Source organism: Petromyzon marinus, chromosome 58 (assembly GCF_048934315.1).
Source record: "Petromyzon marinus isolate PM22_M1 ecotype Great Lakes invasive population chromosome 58, UKy_Petmar_22M1.pri1.0, whole genome shotgun sequence".
Lineage (NCBI taxonomy): Eukaryota > Metazoa > Chordata > Hyperoartia > Petromyzontiformes > Petromyzontidae > Petromyzon > Petromyzon marinus.
In genome coordinates this window covers 8,511,220-8,538,768 of record NC_133724.1, presented here as the reverse complement: position 1 = coordinate 8,538,768, position 27,549 = coordinate 8,511,220, and the positions used below count along the sequence as shown (strand labels likewise).

The following is a 27,549-nucleotide window of genomic DNA, read 5'->3' as shown; positions in this document are numbered from 1 at the left end:
AGTTGGGCGAAACGGCTGTGTGCTGCCCGGAGTCCATTCCCCATGGCAGGAGGAGCAACCGGCTGCTGAGCCGGTGGTTGGGCGGCTGACAACGCGCCGGCATTTTCAGCGGAGTTGGCGGTTCGATCAGGTGAGTCAGGGTTTTCTTCATTCTGACTTCGCACGTGGGCTGAACTTCTCGTTTCCATTTTTAAACCACTTCTGACTCCAGTTGTAGTGTTTATAATGACGAATAAACTTCTTATGAGGCACACTCTATTGTAATACTTCTCTTTACACAGTCCTTAACACACACAGGGGTATACGGTCCCATCACCCGATACCCTAAGAAGGTACAGCCTCCGGACTTAGCGTGACCTACACACAGGTCTCTTCCTAACCTAAGGAGGTACAGCCTCCTATCTTGGCGGGACTTACTCACACATCTACCGCTATCCTAGAGTCCTCCGGCTGGGACCTAGGGGTGGCTATCTGACCCACCGCTGGCCCGGCGGGTCTTGACCACTGAATGCGCCGAGCCTTAGCCCTCAGAAGGGCTGGAAGGCTGGGTTCAGTGACCTGGCTATCTTCAGCCCGAGTTTCGGTCTTCTTGTTGGGAGAGAACTCCCCGCGCTTTGGGCGGTCACCCTTATACCCGTTTGTGGCCAGGTGTAACCAATCCCACATTCCCACGTGGAACTGTCTGATTAGTTCTTGCCAAACTGTGGCTACAATCCACTTCACCTCGTCTGACCCCAACCGTTATGTACATAGAGGTAACGCTGCACTGCCCCTTTGATACCTAGTGGCAATGCAGGTTACCGAACAGGGAGTAGTTAACACCTCTACATATGTAAAGCTTAATGCAGCTGTGTAATAAATATTTTAATTGCCAAAGGTTTGACGGATCATTTTTTTTATATATATTGATTAATGCAAGATGAAAAAAATTATTGAATTTATGAAAATCATGAGATCTGCATAACGTGAATCAAATCAGAAATGTGGACACTGACGAAGCACAGAGAATAAAAGCTGAAGGGCACGGAGATAGTCCGGAATCTCGGCTCCGTGAAGTATTCTTGGGTAACCCAGCGTAATCATAAAGCATTCCAAAATGACGCTCCCGTCTGGTTACGTGAGACCGATGGAACGATCGGGATGAGATTGGTGGATATTGATGCAGCACATATGAAGGCTGGCATAGCACACGGGGGGGAAGGGGGGTGTGTTGTCCAGTACGACCCAAAAAGCCCCATCATGGTGGTGAATGTCGTGTAGTTATCTTCACGCAGTTCGCATGTGAATCATGATGGTTGCGCGTGGTGGTCGTGAACAATGGTGTTTCTTTGCACAGTGATTGGAGTCTACGTGTGAGTGGGAGCAGTCTGCGTGAGGGTGGGAGTCTTAGTTCATATTTAACACGAGAGTGCCTTCGCGTTAAACTGTTTTAGTTCTCCCGAGCCCATCATACTGCTGCTACTCCAGCGCACCAGCTACGACCAGGCATAAACCAACTCCTATCACTACCCCAACTCCAACTCCTATATCACCACCCTTACCCAGGGTCTCAGCAGTGTTGGCTGAGTGTTTCTAACTCAGCCATTATGAACGTGAGAGAGACAGCCAGACCTAGGGCTTGAACCCAGGTCTCAGTTTTGGTTCAGTCTCTCTGATACAGCCATTACGACCCTGATACACCTAGACCTAGGGTTTGAACCCAGGATCTCTGCAGTGTTGGCTCAATGTCTCGGACCCAGCCATTATGAACATGAGACACCCATCCCCAGGGTTTGAACCCAGGCTCTCAGCAGTGTAGGTTCAGTCTCTCTGACCCAGCCATTATGAACCTGAGAAAGACACCCAGCCCCAGGGTTTGAACCTAGCATCTCAGCAGTGTTGGCTCAGTGTCTCTGACCCAGCCGTTATGAACCTGAGAGAAACACCCAGACCCAGGGCTTGAACCCAGGTTCTCAGCAGTGTTGGCTCAGTGTATCTGACCCAGCCGTTATGAACCTGAGAGATACAGCCAGACCCAGGGCTTGAACCCAGGTTCTCAGTGCTGCTGGCTCTGTATCACGGAGCTAGCCATTAAGACCCCTCAGCCTCATGGTTGCAACTAAACATCTTCACCATCGTGGTATGTTAATCGCTCATTCAGCTTTATACAATGTTTTTTTCTCCCCAGATTAAACATTTTCACGTAATTCATAAAAAAAATAACCGGATTACAAGAGCCCGAATTATGCCAGCTGTTTTGGGTTCGATGCCGATACCGATCGGAGAGTCCAAGTCCACCGATTGCCAATATATCAACTGATGTTTTGTGTTTTAAAAAATGCTAAATGTTTTAATCAACATGAAAAGCTCTACTTTTATTAAACGTTCCATATTTGAGAACATTTCACTTAAATTATTACATGAACGAGCATGCACACATATTACAATACACACATCAATTGGTTTTTAATGGATTCAACGTTAAAAAAACGTTGAAAAGCAATACAGTAAGTTTTGATTTAAAGCTTTCGTGACTGCAGGGATTCATATTCTGGGTTCTTTCAGTAAAGTCACGTAGAAGGGAAACAATAAAATAATAAACATATAATTGTTTTATATAATATATAATTTTTTAATTGTTTTATGTAAAAATATAATTGGTTCATATTTTTATTGTATTGTTTTCCTTCTACATGACTTTAACGAAAGAACCAAGAATAACAATACAGTACTTGCAAATTGAACTTAATCTATTTTGGCAGAGTCTGGCAGTGCTTCAGACATCAGAGTTCAGTTCTCGAGTATTGTTGCGAAATGGAATAGGCTACGTGCAGAGATTGATGTCGTGGGGAAGAGTTGGTGAGGTCATGATGGGGTCACTCCTACAGCATTGTTAGTATCCCGAACATGCTAGCAACGAATGTGCACGCGTCAACTTCTCCACCTCACGATTCTATTAGAACTTCCTCTACCGGATCCTTTAGCAAATAATATTTTCATTTTACGCAATTGTCATCCCACAACGCTGCAACATCAAATTAAGCGATCCTTTATGCGGACGATACAAAAACAAAACCAACACTTAGCAAATCATAAAACGAAAAGATGAATAGATAAATAACTAGAGAAAAATGGCCAAGAGAAAATGATCATCACGTACTGTCACTTACAGGAAAAATAATATATTTCTTTCATTCATTTTTTTTACGTATCAAACATCGTGGTCCCAGTAGACTCTCCTCAGATCTCTCCCGGGCAGCACGTCCCACAAGGCAAAGACCCCAGGGCTGCCCAGGACAAGCTGGTGGGACAATGTCGCTCGGCTGGCCTGGGAACGCCTGGAAATTCCCCAGGAAGAGCTAGAGTCTGTGTATAAAAGTGTCGTGTATAGTTTAGTGTATAGTGTAGTAGTGTAGAGTAATGTAGTGCTGGAGTCTATCACCAGGGAAAAGGAGTCTGGACCGCCCTACTCAACATGCTGCTGTCGCGACCCTCACCAAAACAAGTGGACTGAGAAACGAACGAACATCGTGGCACATTGGTGGCATAAAATGCCGATAATGACGTTTAAAAAATATATATATCGACCGATGTATATGTCGGGCTCTAGTTTTGAGGATTTCGCCAGACATCCAGATGCACCAGGGCACTTTACCTTCCCGTGTAATTTTCATTATTTGCCAAATTAATATAATTTTCACTTGGGGTGAATTTCAAGTATTCCAAAACAGCCCTTGCACTCTGCCAAAGTGCCCACCGTATCGTTCTAATTAGAACTCACGTTTCTTCCCCTGTGCTTTAAAATGGTAGTTTAACTATTAATGAAATTGAAAGTTTTTTTGCATGTAATGCCTTTTGTTTATATTTCACAGAGAGCAGAGAGAATGATTCAGAATTGCTGGAAAGCACAGACACTCTGGAAGGGCAGGCAGAACCACTGCCAACAATTCCCAAGCTCTACGGTCCTACAGTAGGATGTTTCGCCAACTCCATTAATGGGTGTTTATTGTGCTACTGTAAGCGAGTGTGTGTCTTATCAGGCTCATGAGGAGGAAGCTCTTGATGGACGCTACTGGGCAGTTGGAAGCAGCGTCCAAGAATAGCGGAGGGCGCAAAAGTGACGCTCTCAACAACGAGAGGCTCTCCAGGCGGCTAAAACTGAACGAGTTGGCACAGTGGGGAGCACAGGTGGTTCATCTGCCTGCCATCTCAGTCAGTTAACCCACAACACCTTGGTCTGTTTCATGATCTGTCAGTGGGCCTTCGGCACGTCACGTGGCTACAACGTGCACGTAGCCTGACACAGGCGCTGCGGTGATCTCACTGCCACATAGTCGTGAATGGGGGCTGTAGTTGTGTCAGAATATTTGTACAACTTGCAATGGCTGCGTCTTATAATTCAGTTGAGGTGTGTTATAATGTGCGTTATTACAAGGTATGGGGGAGCAGTGGTGCAGTGGTTAACTCGGATCTAAGAACCCGGCGACCCGAGTTAGATACCCGTTCACAGCCAACAGCAGTGATGATTATCTGAACTGATGCTAGCCCTCTCTCTAGGTCAACTCAGCCTCAAATGAGTACCTGGTGCTGTGTGTAAACATCGCCACTGGGGAGACAAAGGCGGTCGGGCGTGGTGCTTGCCACTCATCTCGTGTGCTGTGCGGGCCATCATAGGCGCTTGCTAACAGCACCTGCCCCAACTGTCTGTTAAGGCTCTACAGGGGATATTGTCTTTGTATTACAATGATTGGAGGTTTAATTACACATGTAAAGCTTCATGCAGCTGTGTAATCAATATTTTCATTGCCAAAGGTTTGACGGATATTTTTTGATATATTGATGAACTGTAGTACTGCCTTCCCATCGTTGGGAAACTAATTGATTCCTGCAAGATGAAATAAGAAATTACCAGGGTTTTTTTTACATTTTGAGATCTGCATAACGTGAATCAAATCAGAAATGCGGACACTGACGAAGCACAGAGAATAAAAGCTGAAGGGCACGGAGATGGTCCGGAGTCTCAGCTCCGTGAGGGATTCCTGGGTAACCCAGCATAATCATATCGAATTCCAAAATGACGCTCCCGTCTGGTTACGCGAGACCGATGGAACGATCGGGATGAGATTGGAGGATATTGATGCACACATACACACAAAGATGCCCCGTATAGCCCTTACAGACTTGGGACAAGTGCTATTAGCGAGCAGCACCTATATGGAGGCTGGCATGGCACACGGGGGGGAAAGAGGGGGGGTGTTGGCCAGCATGACCCAAAAATCCCGATCATGGTGGTGAATGCCGTGCAGTTATCATCCTCACGCAGTTCGCGTGCGCGTGGTGATGGTTGCGCGTGGTGGTCGTGAACAATGGTGTGGCTTTGCTGAATGATGGGAGTCGATGTACGAGTTGAAGCAGTCTACGCGGGGGTGAGAGTCTTAGTTCATATTTAACACGAGAGTGCCTTCGTGTGAAACTTTTACATTTCTCCCGAGCCCATCATACCGTTGCTACTCCGGCGCACCAGCTACGACGAGGCGTACCCCAACCCCTATCAATACCCCAACCCCAACTTCTATAAACACCCGTATCACCACCCTTACCCCGGTTACTACCCCAACCTCTATCACTACCCCAACCCCTATCACTACCCCAACTCCTATCACTACCCCTCCTTAACCACTCCCGCCTGTTCTTGTCACAATAACTACACCACAAATTTTAATAACCCCGCTATTTATCTAAACCACTATCATGGTACGCACAATTGTATAATAGCCATCAATTCTTTATGAATAAGGCGCTGTATAAATTTATATAATATAAGATAGTAAATTTTCTCTAAGCTTTATACAATTGCATCTCCAAGAGCTGTACAATAACAAAAACAGACACCCTCCTTCCCTTCAGCCTCCCCTTCCTCCACCAACTCCGTCCTCTCCTCCATGCTCTGCTCCACAACCTGTCTTCTCCAAGACACTTCACACAAGCCAAGACACATTGAACCCAGGCCACACCAGCAAACGAGGCAACATTGTTCAATGTATATTTACAAGTAAATTTTACAACGTATATTACAATAACAATCATAATGTATGGTGTGTGCGTGTGTGGGGTGTAGTGTCTTGGGTGCAATCGTCCCCTGGTTCATCGCTTGCGTCCGCTGATGAGCATTGTGCCACTGCTGGTTCGGCGCTGGCTGCTCCCAAGGATCGTCTGCGCCATTTTGCAACGTTCAGGGTGTCCTGCATGTGATCCATCCTGGGATTAACCAGGCCGGATTACAGTTCCAGGAACTCACAGATCCTTGAAAGTTCTTGACATTCATGAGTTCCTCTGGAAAGCGAGGCTGGGTTGGCTGGGTTGTGAAACCCGGATGACCAGCCATGGCAAGGCCTAGCAGCCCATGTGTGTGTAGTATGTGTGTGTGTTGTGTATGTGGGCGTGTGGTGTGTATGTGGGCAAGCGGTGTGTATGTGTGTGTTGTGTGTATGTATATCTTGGGATGGGAAGAGGGTGGAGTGTGTGTGTGTATGTGGTGATCGTGGTGGTGATGATACTAATACACATCTATCATCACCACCCGTTGCGTCGTCATGGCTACTCTGCGGTGGACACTCCACCACAAAGCAGCCGGCGGCGGAAGAAAGAGCAGATTGCTCGTCCCACGCGAGCAAGTCGCGACCGCTTCTTCTTCTTCTTCTGCTCTCTCATCTCCCGCACGAGCAGCTCCGTCTTGGCCTCCGTCTTCTCCTCCGTCTTCCCCAGCTTCTTCTCGAGCTTCTCCTCCTTCCCCTCTTCCTCCTCTTCCTCCACCTTCCCCTCAACCTCCCCTTCCTCCTCCACCAACTCCGTCTTCTCCTCCATGCTCTCCTCCGCAATCTCCGTCTCCTCTGCAGAGGCCAGGGTGAGTGAGGGCTGCGCAGGAGTTGACCTGTGAAGGGACAGACACGACACCATTTCATATCCCGTCTATCATTTGTTATTACTCTACAAGGTCACAACTCCCGGTCATCCGTGCGTGAAATATCCCCGTTGCATTTTCACCTTGCTTTGCAACATTCACAGCATCTTAAGACACAGTAGGCTTTCCTTGGTAATTAACGAAAGTGCTAAGAAGTAATAATATAAACACACAGGACACACACGCAGAGCGGCTTACGGTTGCACAGCGGCTGCAGAGGTTCTGTCGCTTTCCCTGTCGCACAGCGAGACCAGTCCCAGGTAAGCGGTGGCGACGACCGTGATGGTAGTTGCAGCGGTGGTGGTGGAGGCGGCCGTGGTGGCCATGATGGATGCAGTGGCGATGGTGGTGTATGTGGTGGTGATGCCGGCAACAGTGGTTGTGATGGTTGTAGTGGTGAAAGTGGTGGCAGCGGCGGTGACGGTGATGGTGGCCGCCGTGGTTTTAACTGCAGCTGCTCCGGGTTGCCCGGGTTCACCCGTGCCAATATCCTGCAGCCATTTATGTGCCAGCGCCTGCTCCGGTGTCATCCGAAAAGCCGGGCTCCATCTGTTGAGACACACAGACAGACGCGGCACACGCCGTGAGTGATGATGATTGGAGGGTTTACATTCGTATCCTCCCACCGGGTCCAAGAACTAATTTCAGCAGTAGTAGCAGTCATCCACTTTTGGTGATGATCACCAAAATCATCATCATTGACCATTTGCTGCTGTGATCAATGGCAGATGCACCACCTGTGCTCCCAACTCTGCCACTTTGCTGCGTATTAGACGCTCGGTGCTCTGCTCGTTGTGAGCGTTGCTCCTCCACCCTCCGTTGTTGCTGAGTGGCGACTTCCGTCCAACTGCCAATTAGCCTCAAAGTGCACCTTGCCTGGCATTTCCCTGTGTCGTATTTATCGAAACTGAACTCAACGCCGCTGGTAACATTAATCGCCAAGTCCAACCAGCTCCACATCCTCCAATGCCACGTAAGCTCATCTCTACTTTGACGTGGCCCAGCAGTGACATGGCCCAGCAGTGACGGGGCCCAGCATGAGCGCGTTGTTTACCGTGTGTTGCAGAGGGTCACAGTGCACATCCAGTGGCCGTCCTGCTTAATGCAGCGCGTGTGTGAACCGTAAAAATACTCGCTGTTTGCTTCATAGAGAATGTTAAAGATCCTGTCATGTAATTTGCAAGAGAAGGCCATTGTATGCTGACATCACGGTCAAAATTAGACTAAAGAATGTACTGCTTGTAAGCAGGGCCGTCCATAGGGGGGTGTGGGTCCACGGCCAATCTCATCGTGTGGGCCCACCGACACCTTCAAACTAAAGCGGAAGTGTTACATCTGACAACACCGTGACATTGAAGCATGGCACCCCTCAAGTTACTCGACTTGAATGTACAGTGGTACCTCGATATACGTCGTTAATTCGTTCCATAAGGTCGAACTTATACTGAAAATTACGTCTACCAAACGAATGTTTCCCATAAGAAATAAAGGGAAATGAAATAATCCGCTCCAGAGTATAATAAATTATATTTTATATGGCATATTATACGTTAATTTGGGTTGTATTAAATAATTTAGACACTACTTATTATTAAAATGCATACATAAATCAAAATAAATGCATAAATAAATTGAAATAAATTGAAATGAAAATAAAATTTAACATCACTTTACCTTGCTGAGAGGAGTTGAATGAATGTACAAAAAATTCACGTTAAAATGATAAAAAAAACACGTGAAAATGCACAGGGATCTACTGTACAGGCGGACTGAGGAGTGGCGCTTTGTTTAAGTCGTGAATCGGGTATACGCGGGTACGCGGTGACTTATCCCGACCCATACAAGTTCTAGCAAGCGCATCGTATCCCAAGCAAGACGTCGTATCCCAAGACATTTTTTTTTCGTCGAAACACGACGTATACCAAATTCGACATATTCCACAGCGGTCGTATACCGAGGTATGACTGTACGTAGAAATCATCGCCCCCCACTACACAAACTTGGCAGGACCCTCCTGAAAAAGAGTCTTGAGGCTCACTGAAGCTTTCCAAGGTAAGCAAACGTCAGTAAAATAATAAAAGCAGTGGTCTACATTCCCCAATTCTATCTATTATCCTTGTTCGACCTTGAAATCATTATTGCATTGCACAGGGCGCTCGCCTAAATTCTACGGCAACGCAAACCACCGTACATCACATTTCATCCATTCCCGTGCGCTTTTGCGGTCTAGCCAAGAGGAAAACGCCAAGGGACGTGGTTGCGGACATGAGCAATTGTGGACTTTTGGCTTCGAAGATGATAAGAGTCTAGGTCTCTGTGTAAGTATATGGATCATGTAAGTATATGCAATGATAGGGCTTCTGATTTTGCTTGAGAGGGATGGAGCTATTTGCTGGAGGAGAGCAGTCGCTCATCATTTAGAGCAGAGTGACCGATGCGAGAATCCTCGTGGGGGAGAGGGGCCCTTACTGGAGGCAGCTGCTGATGAAGTCCACAAACTCCGGGCCGTAGTTTGCGAGCAGCCTGCAGAGCGGGCGTCTCCCTGGCACTCGATGGCAACCAAACATCCTTGGCTGCTTGTCGGATTCTACAGGTAGCATGCACAGACAGGAGAAACAGTCATACAACCTACGTAGCCCTTGCACACCGGCAGCGATGCCGCAACAGTGCGATGTTGTAGCACTATGCCATGGCCCAGCGGTAGCAATTTTGCTGCTTGTTATAGAAGTTTGTAGGGTGTATTAACCATACCAAAATTCGCATTGTTTGCTTCACAGTGGACGTTCCAGATCCCGCGACGTCATTAGAAAATAGTCGGCCATTGCGTCCCAATGTGAAAAATGAAACTGAAAATTACTCCATGAGAAGTATAATGGAACATCGCCCAATACTGTGAAACTACAGCAAACTGTCTAAAATACAGCAGCACCTTAATTCTAGCTCATCTCATGCTAAAATAATGGCACAAAATGTAATAATCATAATATTTATTATTAATTACTATTAATTATTGTAATAAACCATACATTTTAAATGGAATGTTTGGCATCATCTGGCATGGGTGTTGGTACGACAAAGGAGCATATGCACGATTCATTATCGATATTTGGGTCAGGCCGCTTAATGACTGAGCCACATTTTCTGCTGCAGGACCCGAATGTCAGATGTACAAGCATTTCAAGGCTAACTGCCTGGTTTTCAGTCCGACTTCTTGCATCCTGCCCTGATGATGCTTGACGCAGTTTCAAGTGAAAAGTTGCATCTAATTGCAAAAGTGGGTTGTAAAAATCGAAGTTGAAATATTTATGGGTGGTTAAGCTAAAAGAAGAACAGTTGGCTCGTGAAACACTTTACACATTCAACTTTCATTTGTTTGCCTATGTCGGGTGTCGAAGGATCTTAAGGACCTAAATGGTCATATCATTACGTGGTTTTGCCAGAAAATCTATTACGAACCATGTGCAAACATAGCCCCCCTAAAATATAACAGTTCTGGGGCACCCCCTCAAACGTAATCCAGTCAGCCTGTCCCTTCAACTTACTAAAGTATTTGTTTCTTCTAGGAGCAGCTTTCACCAAGTCGTCCGGAGGCAGCCCCAGGACCTACGCACGGTTCACACAAAAAACAAATATGCCGCATATAAATGTAACTGACTGTTGTGGCAAGTGCTTTAATAAGCACCTATTAAGGCCAATGCGACACACTAGAAGATGGGCCCCATAGCAATAGGTACTTGACACACCACATGATTACTCATTGGTTTTTTCGGTAAAGTCACGTATTTCTACATACGTTACGTATTTCTACATACGTTACTTTACCGAAAAAACCAATGAGTAATTTTATGCAGTCACGAAAGCTTTAATACTTTATTAACGCCACATGATTATTTAACGCTGTTGGCCTATGTCCATTTCAGGGATTCGTCAACACTCTTGGTGGTAAGCGGGAATCAAATTCGGGTCACGAGGTTGGTAGCACAGTTCACTAACCACTACGCTACTACTCCCCACGGTTCTCCCACAGGTGCAGGGCAGTGGTAATGCCTTGGCCCAGAAGTAGCACGTTTGCCTCCTGGTTCAAATCCAGCCACCCAGTTTTTACTTGCGATGTGTACAAACCGTAAACAACGACGTGCCATCTGCTTTATTCGCAGTGGATGTAATGATCCCATGACGCTACTTGAAAGGAGTCGGCCATTGTATGCACGAGTTATGGTCTTGCAAGTGTGCTGGATGTAGCTTCAAGTAAAACCTAATTAATTTCTAAACTTGATTGGAAGAATTGTTCTTCAAATTACTGGTGGTGAGCCTAAACAGCAAGGAGCTGTTTAAGTTTGTGCGTGCACGACAATTTATTATGTTTGGCTGTGTCAGAAAATGGAGGTAAAAAATATTCCCAAATCATTACATGACCAAGAATCTATTATCATTCACGAGTGAAGTGCTGTGTGGGCAGTACCTCCATGCAGCACACTAACTGGTCATCAAAGTTCATGGGGTCGAAGATGGCTGTTCCGGTTGCCATCTCCGCCACGGTGCAACCCAGAGCCCACATGTCCGCTGAGCAGGTGGACGAGTAACCCAGGTGCCCCTCCGGGGCCATGAACATGAGGGTACCGAAGGACACGGAGGCTGAAAATCACAAAGACAACGATCCCCATTTAACCTTTAAAAGCATCAACTGACACGTCATTACCCACACACGGTCACATGTACATACGTGTGCGCAAACACAGACACGGGGGTTTACAAAGACAAACAGTCCCCGTATAGCCTTTAACAGACTGTTGGGACAAGTGGTGTTAGCGAGTACTTATGAAGGCCGGCACGGTACACAGGATGGGTGGCTACCACCACGCACTACCGCCTTTCTCAGAAGGTGCTGTTTACACTTTGCTGCAGGTATTCATTTGATGCTGAGTTGGTGGTCGTGGCGGCTGTGGTGTCACTGCTGGGCCATGTCACTGCTGGGCCATGTCACAGTAGAGATGTGCTCATGTGGAATTGGAGGATGTCGAGCCGGTTGGACTTGGCAATGACTGTTACCAGCGGCGTTGAGATCAGTTTCGTGAAATACGACACAGGGCAGTGTCAGGCAAGGTGCACTTTGAGACTACTTGGCAGTTGATGGCAAGTCGCCACTCAGGCCCAGGAGGAGTTCAGATAATCGTCACTGGTATAGGTGGTTGTTAGCGGGAATGGAACCTGGGTCGCTAAGTTCATAGCGCAGTGTGGTAACCGCTACTAGCAATCTCAGGTAAGGGCACTCACTTTGACAGCCCTCAACGAAGCTGTGTCCAAAGTCTGTGACCTTCATGGTCCCTGCCACGCGGTCCTTGACCAATATGTTTTCCTAGATGAAGAACAAAAGAAGGCATTCACAGAGGGTGTAACAGCATTCATCCAGCAGTCCAGTGATCATATACCAAAATTGCAAAATATCTACGAAAGGTGAGTTAGACTTGGTGACTCTGTCATAAAGGTTAGTTGCAACGACAGGATATGTTTACCGACAGCTGCCACTGGGGGTGCCCTTTCAAATGTTAGATGAGATGCGATGTAAGTCGATTATTGCTTGTAAAAAGAGACCCTAAAGTAGCTAAAAGCTGCTCGTCCATGTTAACAAGTTGGGGAAAATCATGTACACGCTTGGATTGGGTAACACTTTCCATCACGCGTTTGTCTTGGAAATAATGTATTTAGTAGGATGGAGGCTGATGAGTCGCCCTAAAAAGGAGCTTAATAGCTCAATGGGCTTAATTTGGAAAATAAACTTCTGATTCTAAAATTAATTTGTATATTTGCAAATTGAGTAATACCCCAGGTTCCTTCGGGGATGCGTTCCAAAAAGGTGTAATGACGAATATCCAATCAATGTAAAAGGGGAAGACATAAATCAGAGAATTACTGGAGTTATTTCTTCTCCTGGTTTGTGTCCGCCAATTGTTTCTTTCTCAGCCAAGTCAGTAATAGCAACACACAACTTTGGCCAAAATCTGCTTCACATTCGATCATCTTTATCAGAGTTACCATGATTCCCCCACCGCCCATCCCAGACAAATGAACATAGCTAATACATTAAAACCCTTTGATCAATGTGGCTGGGGCTTTCTCCAGGTTTACAGTGAGGTTCCGCCAAACACTGTGTCCACTCACAGGCTTGAGGTCACCGTGAATAATTTTCTTCGCGTGGAGGTGAGACAGGCACTTGAGGATCCCCTTTGTAAATATTTTCACCTCCTCCATCTGAAGGGGCTCGGCATTCTGGCGACGAATCAGGTCATCCAGGGTTCCGCTGTGAAAGAGGCAACAATACAAAGTCGGTGCCATTCGGTGATGTTCTGATTCATATAATAACAATAGATTATTATGCTTTAAACAGGACATCCTCACGCCTCTTTTTCAGGAGGGTCCTGCCAAGTTTTGACAGTAGAGGGGGCGATGTTGCTGCTATGCATTATCCCAATTTAGTAACGTGTCGGTAAAATTCAGCCATTGGGGTGATTAGCCAAGGACAGTCACGTTGGGTATTTATTAGAAACGATACACGTTTTATTTTACCAACTGATTGAGAGGATATGGCTATGTAAAAGTGAGCAGGGCTAGCAGAGAAACGAAAATGGCTTCCAGCTCGACATGTGTCCCAGTTTAGTCTTAAAACGACACATTGTCGCAAGAGCACGTCAACGCAACGATGCTACCTGACACGTGGTACATACCTCAACAGCTCCAAGACGATGGTGTAGTGTTTTCTGAACTGAAACCAATCTAACATCTTGATGATGTTGCAGTCGTCGGTGTCCCCCGCCTGAACTTGGATCCCAATGTGTATCTCCCTCCTCTGGAGATTGTCATCATTGGCGCTGCAAATACATAGTCCACAATTAAATATTATTGATAATAATGTAGACTTATATACCATGTACACTCTCAAAGACAGAGACCTATTCAGATGCGTAAGCATCCACATACAAGTGGGAAGGCAGCCAAGCAGTAAGCTGGCGCTTACAATTTCCCAAGCTCTGAGATCCTTTGTATGTTAAGATGAATCCGCCAATGAATATTCATGATAAAAGATTGGGTCGCGACTATGAATATGGCTCTCAAAATTCAAGGCTATCGCAAAGAGAGGTGCTATGATTCACAGACACAGCCTGCAGTAGTTTCAGGGTAGGGGCCTATGTTACTTTAAATTCGGTTGTAATTTTCAGCATTGGGATGTTTAGGTAAGCCTGCTTAAATTGTATGGGTTTTTTTTCTTCGAGAGGAAACTGGAAAATCTGGAGTAAACCGATGCGAAACATGGAGATATAAACTCAGAAAGGCACTCGGGCCATTCATGCTGTGCGGCACAAATGTTACCACTGTGCCACCCTGCCTTCCCTTTTAGTCACGTTAATAACATCAGCCTGATTATGGCATGGGCCAGTGTGGAGTCTTACCTCAGTGGAATGCTCAGGATTTTCACCGCCACCAGGGTGTTTGTCTTGTGGTCAAGACACTTGATCACTATGCCTTGACCGCCCATCCCAATGATCTTCAGCACCTCATACCGAAAGTTGAGGTGCTCGTGTTTAACCTGCGCAACAATCACACAGTGGTTAAGTGCCGATTCAATTGAGGCTCATTCAATCAGTGCTCGTTAGACAACGCATAGAGAGACTTAATCCATGCAGTGACAAGGAGCACGAGTTACTGAAGTAGCCGAGCTTTGTCAATTCTAGTGAAGGGTGAAGACAAGACTTGATGTGCTCATTTGCCATGCTAGATAACCATTTTCAACACACTTTTGGCACACAGCACGAAGGGCCTGGGTTAAATGTGCAGCTCAGTCTCTTTTTGCGTGGAGTTATTTTCTACCCCTCTTTAGAAAATTGTGAGTGTGTAGAGTTTGTATGCTTTCCCCTTGTTCTGCATGGCTTACATGCTGGTTCTTTGAAATCTGCCCATTGGTAATAAACACTTACAATGTAACCGGTGATGACCAACCATGCTGAAAACGTACCTGCAAATTGATCATTCGGTTTTACACACAGCAACCTCGCTAAATACTGCAATAAATTGTCAGAACCGTCCTGAAAATTTAATGGCAATGTTGCTATCAGAATCAAAGTGTATTTCCAGAGTAAATATATTGACATCAAATACCAACTGCATATATGCAGGTAATTTTTCAGCATTGATATATTTGGCCAATACCAGTTACAACGAGTGTGTGACAACACCGTGGTGTGAGGACATTGTCGTTGATGATGGTGTACCTGATAACGCGATAATGATACCGTGTGCAGTTGATTATGCTGAATGTGATGACGATGTTTATGATGATGATGACACCCGAAGTAATAACCAGGGTGACCTGCCGTATTTATTCCACAGACTTTTGCAACGAGCAGCAAGCCCACTACCACCGAGCCATGGCATCGCCTCCAAGGCGGGTATTTTGTGGAGTGCCTTACCGGAATATAATTGTTGTCTTCATCATCGTAACCATTATTGTAGAAGCCCCGAGCTTGATTTTGGAGCCCAAAGTACCATATCTCCTGCATGGCTAAGAGCTCTGTTCGCTCACTTTATTTCAGGTAGCTGCCGTAGAGCTGCAAAATTTCTGCAGAAATGGCAACAAAAACAATAATTAATACATTATTATTACTATGCTTGTTTCTTATCTTAGATTCATATCGCGCCTTATTCCAATGTGCATTACACCAATTACAACATTGTGCATAAGATGATAATAGTTGAGACAAAAAGCAGGGTTATTAAAAGTGGTGGTGTAGGTATGGTGACAGCAGAACAGGCATGAGAGGTTAAGGAGGGGTGAGGGTAGGCCTGGTCTTGAATGAGGGTTGGGGGTTAGGGAGCAGCAGTAGAGGTAGTGATAGAAGTGATGATAGGGGTCGAGGTAGTGATATGGGTTGAGGTAGGCTTGATCGCAGCTGAGGGACAGAGTCAGAGAGTAGCAGTAGGATGGGCAAGGGAGAAGAGATGGCTTTTATTTAAGGGAGGAACGGAAGTAGGTTTTCCACGGACAGCCTTGTTCTTGCCGAGTTATTACAATAGGGGCTGATGGTGTAATCAGAACTGAATAGCTGCTGGTAATTGTTAAGTCTTTAAAGTTTGGCCAATGACAGTAACAGTTTGTTTTTTTACGTGAGGAAACTGGAGTCCCTGAAGGAATCTCGTGCGGAACAGGTCGAGAACATAAACTCAACATGCAGTGACATCCGAGTCAGGAATCAAACCCACGCCTTCTTGCTGTGTTACCACTGTAACACCTTGCTGTCCAAACTTTAGATGCCGTGTGAAAGCACATTGGGACATAGGAAATAAATTAATCATTTTGTCATAAGTCTGGTTGACAACGAAGGAGAAAACAGACTTACGTAAATATGAGTTGTATTTAAATGGTAACTCTCACTTTTATAAGCACGGTTGCTAGGTATTACAGCAACACTTCCACTACACAGGCCAATCAGCTGCCAATCAGCTGAAAGCAAAATTAAGCACCCATGCAATATGGCTGCCTTCACATCCCCCAACCAACATGGCTGACGCAATGTCCTCCATGTAAAAAATGGACAACTTGACATCACCCGTACAAGAAAACCAGCACGATGTCACCCATGCCATATGGCTCACTTAAAGTCACCTCTAGAATATGGCAACTAGGACATCTTCCATGAAACATTGCCGCCGTCACATCCGCACTCCACGATGTAGCATGGCCGATGTGACATCACCAATGCAACATGGCTGATATGATGTTCCCCATAATTGTTATTACCATGCGGGGTTTTGCACTGGATGGTGGCTCCGTCTTGTGAGTCTGAGAGTGCACTCCATCTCACGTCTTTCCTCTGTATCTTTCTCGATTGGCTTGACTACACACACAAAAACAAATGTCCACAATATAGCGTTTAACAAACTGTTGGAGCAAGTGCAGTTATTGAGCACTGAGCCAGCATTTCTGAAATCTTCGCTTCCAAATTCAGGAGGGTCCTGGCATGTTTTGTTAGCAGTGCATAATGTTACTGGGTGTAATCCCAATGTATTAATTTGCAGATTTTTTATGGAAGAGGAACACATGGAATAGAGAATATACGCAGGTTAATGACAACAGTCAAACTCTTAATAAAAAGGACACATTGTGGCAATAAGCGATGTTGACCAATGGTCAAGGAAAATAACAGTGACAGCCAAGTAATGGAGCACTTCCGAGAGATCGTCCAACTGGAGAAGGAGCGATAAAATCATCTCAGCTAGCAGGAGCTGAAAGGAATATTACATCAAAGAATATTTAGAGGTGTCATCGGCTTGGGGAGGCCTTCATTCAGCAGTGGAGAGATACAAATGCTGCAGATGTTCTGGTTAAAATAGACATTCAGGTACACAGACAGGATCTCAGTCAGACACTGTTTGATACCTAGACACAGGCAGGTAGACACACAGCCAGGCAGAATTTGTGAGGAGTAGGTACACGGAGAGAGAGTAGTGAACACAGGCACGTGAATCACATATTCGCCCATACATCACCACGCGAGTTGAGGAGCCGTACCTCCATGTTGGCGACGTGCAGAGCAAGTTTCGTAGAGTGTTTGTGTCTCACACCTTCTGGATTTCTGTGAGGAAAGCGGAGACGAGTCTAGGGTCGTACACAGTCTAGGCTCATTTGTCACAATACAATTCACATCTCTATATCGTGAAATCCTGAACATTTATATAATTACTCATTTGGGATTGCACATCACCCTCTACTGGCAGACTAATGGCCACTTGCAGACCAAGTTCTGAGCCACCTTGTGACCCACAGGGATAGCTATCACGAGAGGTTGAGAGGGGTGAGTATGGGGTGAGACAGAGCAGCAAAATCCATCATTGTACTGCACTTCTATGCTCCCCCATCCCCTGACTTAACCACACCTCCAACACAAACCCACATCGTCAAAACGGACATCCATCATCAACACGAACCCACATCATCGACACGGACTCACATAATCAACACGGACCAACATCATCAACACAAACACAGTTTAACACGTAGGCTTTCACGACTAATATCATCCATAATAGAGGGTTTTTGGAGTTAAATATATAAATGTGTCGTTAAAACCCGCCACCACCAGACACAGCCAACTAGTAAGGGTTGTCACTTAAACAGAACATGCCAATTCATCACTATTACAGAACACCGGTACGTTGCAGAGCCAAGCCACAACATTTACAATTTGAGCACGACGTTTAGCCACTAAGGGGCCGTCCATAAATGACGTCATGCGATTTTGGACGATTTTTGACCCCCCCCCCCCATCCCTCGTCAAACGGCATCACAAAAAGTCAGACCCCCCCTCAAATATGACGTCACAAAGCTCTGCCCCCCCCAAAAAATATATATAAACATGCTTCAAATCGCTTTAAACTGCCATTGTAGTGCACTGATGTTGTAGGAGAAAACATGTATTAAAAAGTCTATTTAATTAAGTAGAATGTGTTGCCTATATTTAAAGTAGCGCATTTTAATGTGGCGTCACATTTCTCAAACCCCCTCCCGCCTCGTTACACATCGTCACAAATGTCTGACCCCCCCCCTCCCCAAGGTGCGTGACGTCATTTATGGAAGGCCCATAATTACCACAAGTTTCATCAGGCGACATACATATTTGTGGAGAAGTCTAACTGTTCCGTTATTTATATACACAAATTAACATGGACCCAAATCATCAGACCCACATCATCAACACAAACTCATATCAACAAAACGGACTCACATCATCAACACGGACTTGCATCATGAACACAAAATCACATCCTTAACACATGAAGCTGCCGAGTGTAACCAAGTCTCACTCTGATTCGTTCCCACTCTGCTGCTCTTTCCCCACACCTCTTCCACTCTCACCTGTTCGAGTATTCGCTCGGAGTGGCTTCAGCTGCTGTCTTCTGCGTCCGTCTCCTCCACGTGTCTCTCGAACATTGAGGGCACGTGGTCCGAGACCGGATGTCGTGGGATATTACGTCACGGTGACGTCAAGACGGAGATCCCCGCCCCTTTTTACAACTTCCGGCGCCGCGCGGCCACGTGGGTGAGTGACGTCATGGCAGCCCACGTTCCTCTTCCGGGTGTCGTGGCCGTCATTGGTGACGGTCCTGGGCCCCTAGCTCTGGGTCGACTCAGGCCGCGTGGCTGACGGGATGTGTACAAAATACTTCGTCACTAGAGGGGTGAAGGTGCAGCCCTGCAAGTGCTCGCTCTCGCCGCTGCTGGAGGACGGGTACGACGAGAGCAAGCTCTGGAGAAGCGCTTCTGGAGGTGTATTTATTGCTTTTGGCCTACTCTTCCACGTCGGCAAGTACATCCTTGGGTAAAGGTGAGAGAGTCCCGACACTTTACCCACCGCACAACGCGTGTTGGCAGAGTGGACTTGCAATGCAGTGCCTGAGTCGGCCCTTCAATTGCCTTTCTCATTCACCCACTGCGTTCACTCGGCCACAAGTTATTTGACCTACGTAGAGACTCCTCGACTCGCATAGAGACCCGCAGTCCCCAACTGATCGACTTAATGTCCCTCACTTTGCAGGCCTGTGTTGTGTTTAACTTCGCTTAGATCCCAGGTTCCAATGCGGGAATCAAACTGCGCAACCGTGATTAATCCGGGTTCTCACGTGTGGCAATTTGATGGTCTCTGCGCTGATACTAATTACTGTACCTATTTAGAAACCCATAGACTCATAGAGACCCACATGCTGACCCAGATTATTTACTGGATGCTCAGACTCACAGAGATATCCCCAGACTCGCCTAGAGACCCATCGACTTGTGTGGACAGCCCTACACTTGCACGGAGACGCATTTAGACCAATAGCCTCACGCAGTCCGTTCCATTCTTGTGTCTGGCAATATGTTCAGGAACTAAATGCCGACGTCAACGTCTGCTCCTCGCGACGGGAGACTTTCAGCAGACAGAGTTCGTGTCGTTTTGCTGTTCCTCCGTTGACGGAGCGCAGACTTACAGTGAGTACACTGCACTCACTGTACATAGTCTGGGTTGCATTGACCACAGTCGCACTGCTGTGGCCCGCGTTTTTAACTTTACATTGGCGAGGGAGATGGACGCAACGGCCTCCTGGCGATGTTCTGACTCGGCTGATGATCGCACCGCCAGTGTCTGCGAGGAGGAATGTTTGAGCCAGGAGGTGTGATGCTGTTGGTCTCGATCCAGGTGTTTATTCTTGGAGGCCCCTTCATCCCACTGCCATATTAAGGTTGTTCTCAGCGTGTAACACCAGTAATAGATTTTGTTTTGAAGGTCGTCAGCTGTGATCTTGTCCGTTCCTTGCGTTAGATAACAAGAATACTTTGAACCTATTGCTATACAAGCCGTAAGTGTATAACTCGTGTAAAGCCCATTGAGCTCTACAGCTCTGTTCTCAGACATACCTCTCAAACGCCATTATGGCCTCTAACCTGCCATTATGAACCTGAGAGAGACACCCAGACCCAGGACTTGAAGCCAGGATCTCAGCAGTGTTGGCTCAATGTCTCTGACCCAGCCATTACGAACCTGAGAGAGACATCCAGACCCAGGGCTTGAACCCAGGCTCTCAGCAGTGTTGGCTTAGTGTCTGACCTAGCCATTATGAACCTGAGAGAGACACCCAGACCCAGGACTTGAACCCATGATCTCAGCAGTGTTGGCTCAGTGTCTCTGACCAAGCCATTATGAACCTGAAAGAGACAACCAGACCCAGGGTTTGAATCTAGGATCTCAGAAGTGTTGGCTCAGTGTCTCTGACCAAGCCATTATGAACCTGAAAGAGACACCCACACCTAGGGTTTGAATCTAGGATCTCAGAAGTGTTGCCTCAGTTTCTCTGACCCAGCCATTATGAACATGAGATAGACATCCAGACCCAGGGCTTGAACCCAGGATGTCAGCAGTGTTGGCTCAGTGTCTCTGAACCAGCCATTATGAACCTGAGGGAGACACCCAGACCCAGAGATTGAACCCAGGATCTCAGCAGTGTTGGCTCAGTGTTTCTGACCCATACATTATGAACCTGAGAGACACAGCCAGACCCAGGGCTTGAACCCAGGATCTCAGCAGTGTTGCTTCTGTGTCTCTGACCCAGCCATTATGAACCTGAGAGAGACACCCAGACCCAGAGCTTGAACCCAGGATCTCAGCAGTGTTGGCTCAGTATCTCTGACTCAGCCATTATGAACCTGAGAGAGACACCCAGACACTTTGGTTCTATTCGGTAAAGTCACATAGGTAAAAAATAAAACAACAAAAATCACGACGTTTCGGCCACAGCACAAGCGGCCTTCATCAGGTGAAGGGACTAGACTGTCTAGAGGATAGCGCTGGAGTGAACACAGCCAAGCTGGAGTGTGTTCACTCCAGCTGTCCTCTAGACAGTCTGGTCCCTTCACCTGATGAAGGCCACTTGTGTTGTGGCCGAAACGTCATGAATTTTTTTATTTTTTGTTGTTTTTTACGTGACTTTACCGAATAGAACTAAACAGTATGGATCCTTGCAGTCACGAAAGCTTTAAATCTAGAAATGATGAAAAGTGTAGAGGGGGTGAACATGTGGGTGCATATGCACCCGCATGTGCTGCGAAAGTTTGGGGTACCACTACTTGAAAAAATATACTATACCATTGAAAATTAGTTTAATGTTTGGTTCGATTTAGAACATCTTTCCAATGGTTGCTTAATTTGAAACCATCTTCTCGGGTGAAATTGTGTCTGTGTTTGTAGATCTGAATTGCCTCGTGAACAAATCTGTGATAAAAACCCGTGGGTTTGCAAAGAACCTTGGTATCAGTGATAGCCAATGTTTTCATGGAGAAATTTGAATCGGACGCCATCCAGACTTCCACCCTCAGACCTTATATTACCTACGTGACTTTACCGAATAGAACCAAAGAGTATGGATCCTTGCAGTCACGAAAGCTTCAAATCTAGAATAGATACTGCCAGACCCAGGGCTAGAACCCAGGTTCTTAGTGCTGCTGGCACTGAGAATGCACACATTCAAATACACATCAATTTTTGCTATAGATTCAACGTAAAAAATATGCAGGAAAACAATACAGTACTTGCAAATTGAACTTAACCTATTTTGGCAGAGTCTGGCAGTGCTGAGACATCAGAGTTCAGTTCTCGACTACTGTTGTGAAATGGAATAGGCTACGTACAGAGACTGATGTCGTGTGGAAGAGTTGGTGAGGTCATGATGGGGTCACTCCTACAGCATTGTTAGTATCCCGAATGTGCTAGCAATGAATGTGCACGCGTCAACTTCTCCACATCACTATTGTATTAGAACTTCCTCTACCGGATCCTTTAGCAAATAATATTTTCATTTTACGCAATTGCCATCCCCCAACGCTGCAACATCAAATTAGGTGATCCTTTACGCAGACGATACAAAAACAAAAGCACCACTTCGCAAATCATAAAACTAAAAGATGAATTGATAAATAACTAGAGAAAAATGGCCAAGAGAAAATGATCATCACATACTCTCATTTACAGGAAAAATAATTCATTTTTTTCATTAATTTTTTAACGTATCAAACATCGGAGTCCCGGTAGACTCTCCTTGGATCTCTCCCGGGCAGCATGTCCCACTTGGCAAAGACCCCAGGGCTGCCCAGGACAAGCTGGTGGGACAATGTCGCTCGGCTGGCCTGGGAATGCCTGGAAAATCTCCAGGAAGAGCTAGAGTCTGTGTATAAAAGTGTCTTGTGTATAGTGTAGTAGTGTAGAGTAATGTAGTGCTGGAGTCTATCACCAGGGAAAAGGAGTCTGGACCGCCCTACTCAACATGCTGCCGCCGCGACTCTCACCAAAACAAGCGGATTGAGAAGCGAACGAACATCGGGGCACATTGGTGGCATAAAATGCTTAAAAATGACGCTTAAAAAAGAAAGCCAAATATCGACAGATGTATATGTCGGGCTCTAGTTTTGAGGATTTCGCCAGATTTCCAGATGCACCAGGGCACTTTACCTTCCCGTGTAATTTTCATTATTTGCCAAATTAGTATAATTTTCACTTGGGATGAATTTCAAGTATTCCAAAACAGCCCTTGCACTCTGCAAAAGTGCCCACCGTATCGTTCTAATTATAACTCACGTTTCTTCCCCTGTGCTTTAAAATGGTAGTTTAACTATTCATGAAATTGAAACGTTTATTGCGTGTAATGCCTTTTGTTTAAATTTCACAGAGAGTAGAGAGAATGATTCAGAATTGCTGGAAAGCACAGACACGCTGGAAGGGCAGGCAGAAGCACTGCCAACAATTTCCCAAGCGCTACGGCCCGACAGTAGGATGTTTCGCCTGGCACAAGCACTGCGGTGATCTCACTGCCACATAGTCGTGAATGGTGGCTGTAGTTGTGTAAGAATATTTGTATAACTTGCATTGGATGCGTCTTATAATTCAGTTGAGGTGTGTTATAATGTGCGTTATTACAAGGTATCGGGGAGCGGTGGTGCATTAGTTAACTCAAGTCTATGAACCCGGCGACCCGAGTTAGATACCCGCTCACAGCCAACAGCAGTGATGATTATCTGAACTGATGCTGGGCCTCTCTCTAGGTCAACTCAGCCTCAAATGAGTACCTGGTGCAGTGTGTAAACATCGCCATTGGGGAGACAAATGTGGTCGGGCGTGGTGCTTGCCACCCATCTCGTGTGCTGTGCGGGCCATCATAGGCGCTTGCGAACAGCACTTGCCGCAACTGTCAGTTAAGGCTCTACAGGGGATATTTGTCTTCGTATTACAATGATTGGAGGTTTAATTACACATGTTAAGCTTAATGCAGCTGTAATAAATATTTTAATTGCCAAAGGTTTGACGGATATTTTTTGATATATTGATGAACTGTAGTACTGCCTTCCCATCGTTGGGAAACGAATTGATTCCTGCAAGATGAAAAAAGAAATTACTATATTTTTTTACATTTTGAGATCTGCATAACGTGAATCAAATCAGAAATGTGGACACTGACGAAGCACAGAGAAAAAAGCTGAAGGGCACGGAGATGGTCCGGAGTCTCAGCTCCGTGAGGGATTCCTGGGTAACCCAGCGTAATCATATCGCATTCCAAAATGACGCTCCCGTCTGGTTACGTGAGACCGATGGAACGAGCGGGATGAGATTGGGGGATATTGATGCACACATACACACAAAGATGCCCCGTATAGCCCTTACAGACTCGGGACAAGTGCTATTAGTGAGCAGCACCTATATGGAGGCTGGCATGGCACACGGGGGGGGAAGGAGGGGGGGTGTTGGCCAGCACGACCCAAAAATCCCCATCATGGTGGTGAATGCCGTGCAGTTGTCATCCTCAGGCAGTTCGCGTGCGCGTGGTGATGGTTGCGCGTGGTGTCGTGAACAATGGTGTGGCTTTGCTGAGTGATGGGAGTCGATGCATGAGTTGAAGCAGTCTACGCGGGGGTGAGAGTCTTAGTTCATATTTAACACGAGAATGCCTTCGTGTTAAACTTTTACAGTTCTCCCGAGCCCATCATACTGTTGCTACTCCGGCGCACCAGCTACGACCAGGCGTACCCCAACCCCTATCACTACCCCAACTCCTATAACCACTCGTATCACCACCCTTACCCCTATCACTACCCCAACTTCTATCACTACCCCAACCCCTATCACTACCCCAACTCCTATCACTACCCCTCCTTAACCGCTCCCGCCTGTTCTTGTCACAAAAACTACACCGCAAATTTTAATAACCCCGCTATTTATCTAAAAAAATCCTCCTTCCCTTCAGCCTCCCCTTCCTCCACCAACTCCGTTCTCTCCTCCATGCTCTCCTCCACAACCTCTGTTTTCTCCAAGACACTTCACACAAGCCAAGACACATTGAACTCAGGCCGCACCAGCAAACGAGGCAACATCGTTTAATGTATATTTACAAGTTAATTTTACAAGGTATATTGCAATGTCAATCATAATGTATGGTGTGTGTGGGGTCTAGTGTCTTGGCTGCAATTGTCCCCTGGTCCATCGCTTGCGTCCGCTGATGAGCATTGTGCCACTGCTGGTTTGGCGCTGGCTGCTCCCAAGGATCGTCTGCGCCATTTTGCAACGTTCAGGGTGTCCTGCCTTTGATCCATCCTGGGATTAACCAGGCCGGATTACAGTTCCAGGAACTCACAGATCCTTGAAAGTTCTGGACATTGGTGAGTTCCTCTGGCAAGCGAGGCTGGGTTGGCTGGGTTGTGAAACCCGGATGACCAGCCATGGCAAGGCCTAGCAGCCCATGTGTGTGTAGTACGTGTGTGTGTTGTGTATGTGGGCGTGTGGTGTGTATGTGGGCATGCGGTGTGTATGTGTGTGTTGTGTGTATGTATATCTTGGGATGGGAAGAGGGTGAAGTGTGTGTGTGTATGTGGTCATAGTGGTGGTGATGATACTAATGCACATCTATCATCACCACCCCTTGCGTCGTCATGGCTACTCTGCGGTGGACACTCCACCAGAAAGCAGCCGGCGGTGGAAGAAAAAGCAGATTGCTCGTCCCACACGAGCAAGTCGCGACCGCTTCTTCTTCTTCTGCTCTCTCGTCTCCTGCACCACCAACTCTGTCTTCTCATCCATGCTCTCCTCCGCAATCTCCGTCTTCTCTGCAGAGGCCAGGGTGAGTGAGGGCTGCGCAGGAGTTGACCTGCGAAGGGACAGACACGACACCATTTCATATCCCGTATATCGTTCGTTCGTTATTACTCTACAAGGTCACAACTCCCGATCATCCGTGTGTGAAATATCCCCGTTGCATTTTCACCTCGCTTCCCAACATTCACAAATCTTAAGACACAGTAGGGCTTTCCTTGGTAATTAATGAAAGTGATAAGAAGTAATAATATAAACACAGGACACACACGCAGAGCGGCTTACCGTTGCACAGCGGCTGCAGAGGTTCTGTCGCTCTCCCTGTCGCAAAGCGAGACCAGTCCCAGGTCAGCGGTGGCGACGACCGTGATGGTGGCAGTGGCGGTGGTGGTGTATGTGGTGGTGATGCCGGCAACAGTGGATGTGATGGTTGTAGTGGTGATAGTGGTGGCAGCGGCGGTGGCGGCGGCCGCCGTGGTTTTAACTGCAGCTGCTCCGGGTTGCCCGGGTTCACCCGTGCCGATATCCTGCAGCCATTTATATGCCAGCGCCTGCCCCGGTGTCATCCGAAAAGCCGGGATCCATCTGTTCAGACACACAGACAGACGCGGCACATGCCGTGAATGATGATGATTGGAGGGTTTACATTCGTCTCCTCCCACCGGGTCCTAGAACTAATGTCAGCAGTAGTATCAGTCATCCACTTTTGGTGATGATCACCAAAATCATCATCATCATTAACCATTTGCTGCTGTGATCAATGGCAGATGCACCACCTGTGCTCCCAACTTTGCCACTTTGCTGCGTATTAGCCGCTTGGTGCTCTGCTCGTTGTGAGCGTTGCTCCTCCACCTTCTGTTGTTGCTGAGTGGCGACTTCCGTCCACCTGCCAATTAGCCTCAAAGTGCACCTTGCCTGACATTTCCCTGTGTCGTATTTATCGTAACTGAACTCAACGCCGCTGGTAACATTCATCGCCAAGTCCATCCAGGTCCACATCCTCCAATGCCACATGACCTCATCTCTACTTTGACATGGCCCAGCAGTAACATGGCCCAGCAGTAACATGGCCCAGCAGTGATGGGGCTCAGCATTAGCACGTTGTTTGCTGTGTGTTGCAGAGGGTTACAGTGCAAATCCAGTTGCCGTCCTGGTTAATGCAGCAGGTGTGTGAACCCTAAAAATACTCGCTGTTTGCTTCATAGAGAATGTTAAAGATCCTGCCATGTAATGTGCACGATTAGGCCATTGTGTGCTGACATCACGGTCAAAATTAAACGAAAGAATGTACTGCTTGTAAGCAGGGCCGTCCATAGGGGGTGTGGGGCCAACGGCCAATTTCACCGTGTGGGCCCACCGACGCCTTCAAACTAAAGCGGAAGTGTTACATCTGACACCACTGTGACATCGAAGCATGGCACCTCTCAAGTTACTCGACTTGAATGTACAATGTACCTCGATATACGTCGTTAATTCGTTCCAGAAGGTCGGACTTATACCGAAAATGACGTATACCAAACAAATCTTTCCCATAAGGAATAAAGGGAAAGGAAATAATCCGTTCCAGAGTATAAGAAATGATATTTTACATGGCATATTAAACCTTAATGGGGTTTTGATTTAAAGCTTTCATGACTGCAGGGAGTCCTATTCTTGGTTCTTTCGGTAAAGTCACGTAGAAGGGAAACAATAAAATAATAAAAATATAAAACAATACAATTCTCACGACGTCTTGACTGCAACACAAGCATTCATCATCAGGTGTGATGATTCGACTGCAACACAAGCAATCATTATCAGGTGTGATGATTGCTTGTGCAATTGTGGACTTGACTTCGAAGATGATAAGAGTCTAGGTGTCTTTGTAAGTCTATGGATCATGTAAGTCTATGCAATAATAGGGCTTTTGATTCTGCTTGAGAGGGATGGAGCTATTTGCTGGAGGAAAGCGGT

The 27,549-nt window shown here is 46.5% G+C and overlaps 1 long non-coding RNA gene across 1 annotated transcript; it reads left to right on the top strand.

Moving 5' to 3' along the window:
• The first annotated feature begins 19,013 nt into the window (after positions 1-19,013).
• Positions 19,014-25,618, top strand: LOC142905718 (uncharacterized). Its single transcript, XR_012929735.1, has 3 exons — positions 19,014-19,314; positions 19,854-19,958; positions 25,467-25,618. It is a non-coding gene; the product is annotated as an uncharacterized LOC142905718 (long non-coding RNA).
• Positions 25,619-27,549: the final 1,931 nt, after the last annotated feature.